The sequence below is a fragment of the Asparagus officinalis genome, chromosome 10, assembly GCF_001876935.1.
Source record: "Asparagus officinalis chromosome 10, Aspof.V1, whole genome shotgun sequence".
In the NCBI taxonomy this organism is placed as follows: Eukaryota; Viridiplantae; Streptophyta; class Magnoliopsida; order Asparagales; family Asparagaceae; genus Asparagus; species Asparagus officinalis.
Window position 1 is genome coordinate 61399173 of NC_033803.1, and position 7277 is coordinate 61406449.

Genomic DNA, 7277 nt, shown 5'->3' on the forward strand with positions numbered 1-7277 from the left:
CACATCATAATTATAATACTATTAGTAAGCACATTTTAATTTCATAATTAGTTTATTACACTATTAGTAAATAATTTACTAAATTAAATAATTATTAAATTTGAGTGTAATTTATTAATTTAAACAATATTATTAAAATGATATTAACACAATTATTATTACAATAAATAAAAATTATTTTTCATATTATTATCATTCTTTTAGAAGTCTAATAAGATGAAAGGTAATGAGTAGTCCTTCATAAAAAAATTATTATAATATTATAATCATACTTTTCATAAAAAATAAAATTACAATAAATAAAATTTATATTTCATATTGTTATCATACTTTTAGAAGGCTAATAAGATGAATGGTAATTGGTAGTCCTCCATAAGAGGTGAAACCCAGAGACATAAGATGTAAGCATAATAAATTTTTATTATTTTTAATTTTTCTAGAATTTTTTTTAAATACTATGTGAAGATAAATTAGGTATAAATTACAAATTTTATATTAAATAACATAATTAAATAATAAAATAATAGTGTGACCAAGGTTTTGAAAAAAAAGGAAATACATAATTAATAAGAGGTTACATATAATTAATGAAAGATTAATTACAACTAATGAAATATTTGAGAATTATCAAGCTTAAAAGGGGAAAAATAAAAATCAAAAGTTTTGACAATCCAATCTTGTTTTATATGTAGTATACATATATTAATAGTACTGCTTCTTGCTTGCTAGCTGGTTTCCTTTTTTTTAATCCCATGGCTTATTGTTATAGTGAATCTGTTCATGATACATCTAAGTTTGCTTTAAGGTCTTTGGCCATAGTTATATACTTGTGATCCTTTTTTCGCTCAAGACCCATCAGACATATTATAATAATTTTCTAGTTATCGTTGTATTCTTATTTCTTTTATTTTTTTTTGTTTCTGACCTTTTTCTGTCTACATCAATTTTGGTCCCACTTGTAATTCTTTTCATATTTTAGTACACAAATTGTTCTTTGGTTATAGATTTTTGGATTACGGTAAAAAAATTCCTCCAGAGTGATTAAGGACAACAAAGGTTAGTATATGATAAGAATATTCACTAGTAGAAAACATGGCATTGGTGACGGAGAAATCTGTCACTAATACCCCAAAATCCGTCACCAATACCCCAAAATCCATCACCAATACATATTGGTGATAGAAATGAATCCGTAGCCAATAAATCCGTCGCCAATAAGTATTGGCGACGGGTTTCCCCGTCACCAATACTTATTTGCGACGGACGACTATTGGCGACGGATTTCTTTGGCAAAGGGTGGTTCCCGTCCCCAATGTTCATTGGCGACGGGCCGCCAATGCTCAAACATTAGCGACAGATTTCCCCGTCGCCAATGCACATTGGCAACAGGTAAATCTGTCACCAATGTTTAAAACATTAGCGACGGGGATTTACCAGTCGCCAATGTTTTAAACATTAGCAACGGATCACCCCGTCACCAATGTGCATTGGTGACGGGAAATCCGTCGCCAATGTATATATTTATGTAAAAAGTTTTTTTTTAATTTTCTGGTAGCCTCCCATATGAGAATACACATATAGCCTCTATCGACATCAATCCAATGATAATATTTAACAATATATCATAAAATAAACTATGATATACATTCACATTCCAAATGAATACTCATCTAATTTCATCCGTCAATCCACAATATCGAACAATACTCATCATATAATCACAATACATCTCGCATGCTCAAATAATATTCATTCACTATGTAATAAAATTAATAAATAAAAATTATTCTTTTTTACTATATATGATGTGTATATATTTAAATCAAAATTTTATTAGAAAATAGATTTAAGATTATTTGAGTCTTAAAATTGGTATATAAAAGTTAAGTAGAAATGGTAAGTGGTTAAAAATACGACATTATATATGAAAAATACAAACAATAACTTGTGATCAATTTTAAATGAATATTTAATAAACAAATAAATTGAATATACATCTAATCAAATTCTAATCATTAGCAAACTCGAATACTAAAAAATAAATTTTAAAAATAAACAATTAAAAATAAATTTTAAAAATAACAAATACTAAAAAATAAATTTTAAAAATAAACAATTAAAAATAAATTTTAAAAATAACATAGAACTCCTAATTAATTGATAAGAGCTATAATTAAAAATAAATTTTAAAAATAACATAGAACTCCTAATTAATTGATAAGAGCTATGATAAGTTCTGGTGTATCATTAGAAAAATCAATATGGTTACATGTTCGTAATGAGTATAACTAAAAATGATCTCATCATTGGTCTCTCATCATTTTCTCATTATTTTCACTTTTCTCATCATTTTCTCTAAACTAATCAAAGATGAAGCTAAAAACACACAAATATGACATCATACATGCAATAATACAAATAATAACATTTGATCAATTTTAAATGAATATTTAATAAATAAACGAATCGAATGTACGTACAACTGGTCAAATTCTAATCGTTAGCAAACTTGAATGTGTTAAATAAACTACCGAATCGAATATGACTGAAAAGTTATTTGAACAATTATCGAACTATTTGTTAATTATTTGGTTCAATTACATCCCTAGATGTGTTAGCATGCAATTTATATAATTTGGTGGGCTACTTTTTAAATATTATAGATTTGGGGGACTAATATTAAAATAATTCTTAATAATTTGTGGACACCACTCCTTAACAATAGGATAATCAATTAATAATTTTAAATTTTTACGATGGGCACATTGTAGGCTGTCTAAAAATCACAATAGATAGCTTATCCAAACAAGCTCCGACAACGGAGGTCACAATCAGACGACTTCCCAATCACTGCATCCGCAATTCCACAATCGCCACAAACGCAACCTCACTTCTGAGATGATTGATCTTGATGGCTGTGACAACAGAATGGCTAATATCATAGCAACTATTAGAGATGCTGATGAGCAGTGGGACGATTTCAGAAATAAAAAGTTGGACTCAGTTGGTGAGTTGCTTGGTAGAGAGCTATGGGCGAATATTCATCTTTAAGACACTATGGATGTTGATTCCCGTCTAGCTCCTACAACGAAAGCTACAATCAAATAGCTTTCGGGTCGATGATCGAAACATATAGTCGAATAGTTGCTTGGTAGAGAGCTATGGGCGAATATTCATCTTTAAGACACTATGGATGTTGATTCCCGTCTAGCTCCTACAACGAAAGCTACCATCAAATAGCTTTCGGGTCGGTGAACGAAAGTTGCGAATGGAGGGCTTTTCACATAGATCGAGAAGAGTTACAATTCAACGACACTTCCGACGACGGATGAAAACTCTATTCAGCAGTCTTCGCAATCTACAGTGAAAGTTACAATATGACGACTTTCACACTCCACAATAGCTAAAGCCAGGATTACTGAACAACGGTCCTTGCAATGCACCACAGAAGAAGCTACAAGTCAAATAGCTCATTCTGAAACGCGGATGTCATCCCCGCGTCACCACTTTGGAAATGAAGGCGACCCTCGCGTCGCCAAGCCACAATCTAAACGCGGGCGACCCTCGCGTTCATAGGGGTTCAATCAACACTGACCCCCGCGTCTCCAAGCAGGCAACAAGCCAAAACGCGAGCGACCCTCGCGTTCAATGATGTTCAGCTAACACCTACTCGCGTCTCAATTCTAAGAGGCGAAGTTGGGTGCTAAACGCCAGATTGGGCGTCTGACTCGTTCAAACATGAGTCGAACGGTTTCAGAACCGTTTATCCCACGTTCTGAGGGATTTTCGCTCACGTAGGAGTGGATATAGGGGTCAGTTACAACCTCCTATCCCCCTATAAAAACTCAACGAACTCAACTGAGTTAAGGGAAGAATTTTTTCTGGGCTGAGATCAGAGGTTATCGGCTGGCTCTTTGAAAACCACTTGGGTTTGGAGATTTGGCAGCAACGAAATCATTGGAGATAGGATTTTTGAATCAATCTCAGAAAATCAAATCTGAGGGGATTCGTCAGCAACAGAATGACAGCTTGATCATTAACCGAATTTTTGGTTCCAACAACTCTATTCACAGAGTTCAAACTCGTTCAGAGTTCTTAAAACTCATTCAGAGTTAAAACACCAAACTTTCCACAGAAGTTCATTGTTCCCACGAGAGAGAGACAGTTGGATCGTCAACGGAGAGAAAATTCGACGCGAGCAATCGAAGGAGGCACTCCATCGCTACCAAGAAGAACCCAGTTTTAAACAAAGGGGAAAACCAAATTCGTTTTCCTCTCTTTTGTAATCAAGTTGTAACCGAGATCAAAGGAATCAAAGTCAAATTTTCTTTATTCTCTCGACTCCGCTGGGGACTAGCTTTTCCGACGAGGAAGTGGTGGCGCAGTCCGATGTCCACCTCATGGGAACAACAGTAGAAACTCTTGTCGTAGAGTTTGATCAAGCAAAATACGAGGAAGCATTATCCTCTGGATCGCTTAGCCCCAAGGCTAAGCACGATGCCCGCAAGACCTTCAACAAGGTTAATTCTGTTGTTGAAGTGCCGAAGAAAGCCCTCTCCTTCGGCCAGGAACTCAAACTGGCTTTGTTGGTGGAAAATCCCACATCCGCGTCAGCAAGACATGCTTCGGGCCACAAACGGCCTCTGGAGGAGACGAGTCCTGTAAACGTCAACGACGTTGCTGCTAAGGCTTTGAAACAAGCCAAAAAGAATGCCGCTCACCGACGGAGAAGATCCATACGACGAGCACACTTACGAGAAAGCCGATTGCTGGCCCAACGCAAAGATCGCGTTTCGAAAAATCCAATCGAGCCTAGCGTTCCCAAAGAAGAACGCTCACTTCGTGGCAATGAGTCCAACTATGAACCTAGGCTGATACAGCTCAAACGCGACCCCGAGTGGCGCGTTATTCATCCAAAACGCAGCCTTCGGAAGGGATCTGCCAAAACCAAACGCGACCCTCAGGGGCGCGTTCCAATTGAACATGACTCTCAGGAGTCTGTTTCACAATTTAAACACGACCCTCAGGTGCGCGTTCAAACGAAACATGACTCTCAGGAGTCTGCTTCACAAATTAAACGTGACCCTCAGGTGCGCGTTCAAACGAAACATGACCCTCAAGAGTCTGTTTCACTAACCAAACGCGACCCTCAGGGGCGCGTTCAACCAAAACTTGACTCTCAGAGGTCAGGTTCATCATTTAAACGCAGGCCTCGGCCTAGTGTTTTCAAATCCCAACGCGACCCTCGCGTTACTTCATCATTTAAACGCAGGCCTCGGCCTAGTGTTTTCAAATCCCAACGCGACCCTCGCGTTACTTCTCAAAAACGCGATCTTCAAGAGGTCCGTCAGGTTCAAAAAAGTCAGCGTGGCTTCAAAATCCACGTTCAACAAGAACCAATATCACCTACCCAAGGTCAGGGGGTTCCATCTCCACCTCCAAGCCCGGGGAAAGTTTCCTCCCAAGTTCCTGATCTGCGGGAATTATTGTCAAGAGGAAAACCAATAGCACAAGCAGCTCACTCATGTCAATGTGAGAGGCTTATCTCGGCAGTCTTGTCAGAATGCCCTTGTTGTGCAACAACACCTCGGCAGTCTGTATTCGACAGGTTGACGAATGTCGTTAGACCTGCCAAACGACAACGCCGCAACAGAAAGAAGACAACTGAAGCGGAATACCCTCAGGTCACAATCAACATGATCGGCCGAGTGAAGGCCTCGCATACTTATTCCGACGAGTCACAAGAGAGTCATCCGCCAACTGTCCGAGAAATTTGTGACCAGTTCGAAGGAGTATATCAGAATACTCAGACTCGGACAGGAGCCATTCGTCCGGTTGACTATCAAAAGTTAGCCAAGGGCGTCACAACAAGTGATGAACATTCGGCAATAGCCGAATCTCAATCTTCAAGCTCTGTTGGAGCACGCGAGGTCTCCGCTTACACGACGGGGAACCATAAAGATATAGCCAAAAGAGTGGACGAACATCAGGTCATGCTCCAAGCGCAACAGGAGACACTTCTCCAATTGAAGGATATGTTGGCTCAGCTTCTTGCTGAAAAAGGCCACAAACCTGAGTCTTCCCGGAGAACAACTTCGAATGGAAAACAAAAAGTGCACGAATATTCAGATCGTGAGACTCACAACCTGGGATCCTCTTCTGAAGGTGAAAAGGAGGTGGAAAAAGAACTGCATCCTCAGTCCACCAAGATGGATGAACTTGAGGCTCGCCTCAACGCAATCGCCAATAGAAGCGAACTCCGCGAAGAGGGAGTAGTACGGCCTTACCCTGCTGAGTAGGATACAACTCCCTACCCACCAAAATTTAAGGCCCCTACCTTACAACCGTTCGATGGTACATGATCACCGAATCAGCACATTTACTACTTCAAATCCCAAACTGGAGATGTAGTAGCAAATGACGCTATCCTGACCAGACTATTCATCGGTACCCTTAAAGGTGTCGCTTTCGAATGGTTCATGAAACTGCCTGCTGGATCTATCCAGAAATGGGTAGACCTGGAAAGGCTATTCTTGGCCAGGTTCTTCGAGGACGATACAGAAGTCTCAGTCCCAACTTTTCTCGCCACTAAGCAAAGGAAAGGAGAGTCTATCAAGGCCTATGTGGAGAGATTCCGCAGCATGGCATTACGATGCCCCTCAGGTATGACACAATCAACTCTGGTTGAAACTTGCAGGCACAACCTGCAGACCCAACTCCTTGCTCAAATGGGGGTGGCAGAGTGTCGCTCCTGGAGACAACTAGTTTTGCAAGGAGAACAAGCTGAGGAGATAGTGGCACGTGTCAAAGCTGAAGAAGTGCCACAACCCAAGCCGTAGTAGCAACGCAATCAGCAAAATGCACAACGGTCTAAGGGAAAGGAGACTTTGGCAGCCGACTACACACGAGTACCACCGCCGAATAAGCAAGGCAAGACGCCAAATCAGCAAAGAGCGCCCAAACAGTATTCGTTCAAAGAGGAGCATGTGGATACCTTATTCCAATTGCTTCGAAAGAACAATAAGCTGCAATTGCCTGAGATTAGGAAGTCGGATGAAGCAGGGAAAGTGGATGACCCCAACTATTGTCGTTATCACAGATTCCTTGGACATCCTACCAAAAAGTGCTATGTCTTCAAAGACATCTTGCAGAATTTGGTAAATGCTAATGTGCTCACCTTGAAGCCGGAGTAGAAGACCGTATCCACTAATATGATAGCGGTCCAATTCGGTGACTTCCCCCCGGTAGTAACTGCGAACGGCGTCGTCCCCATTCGC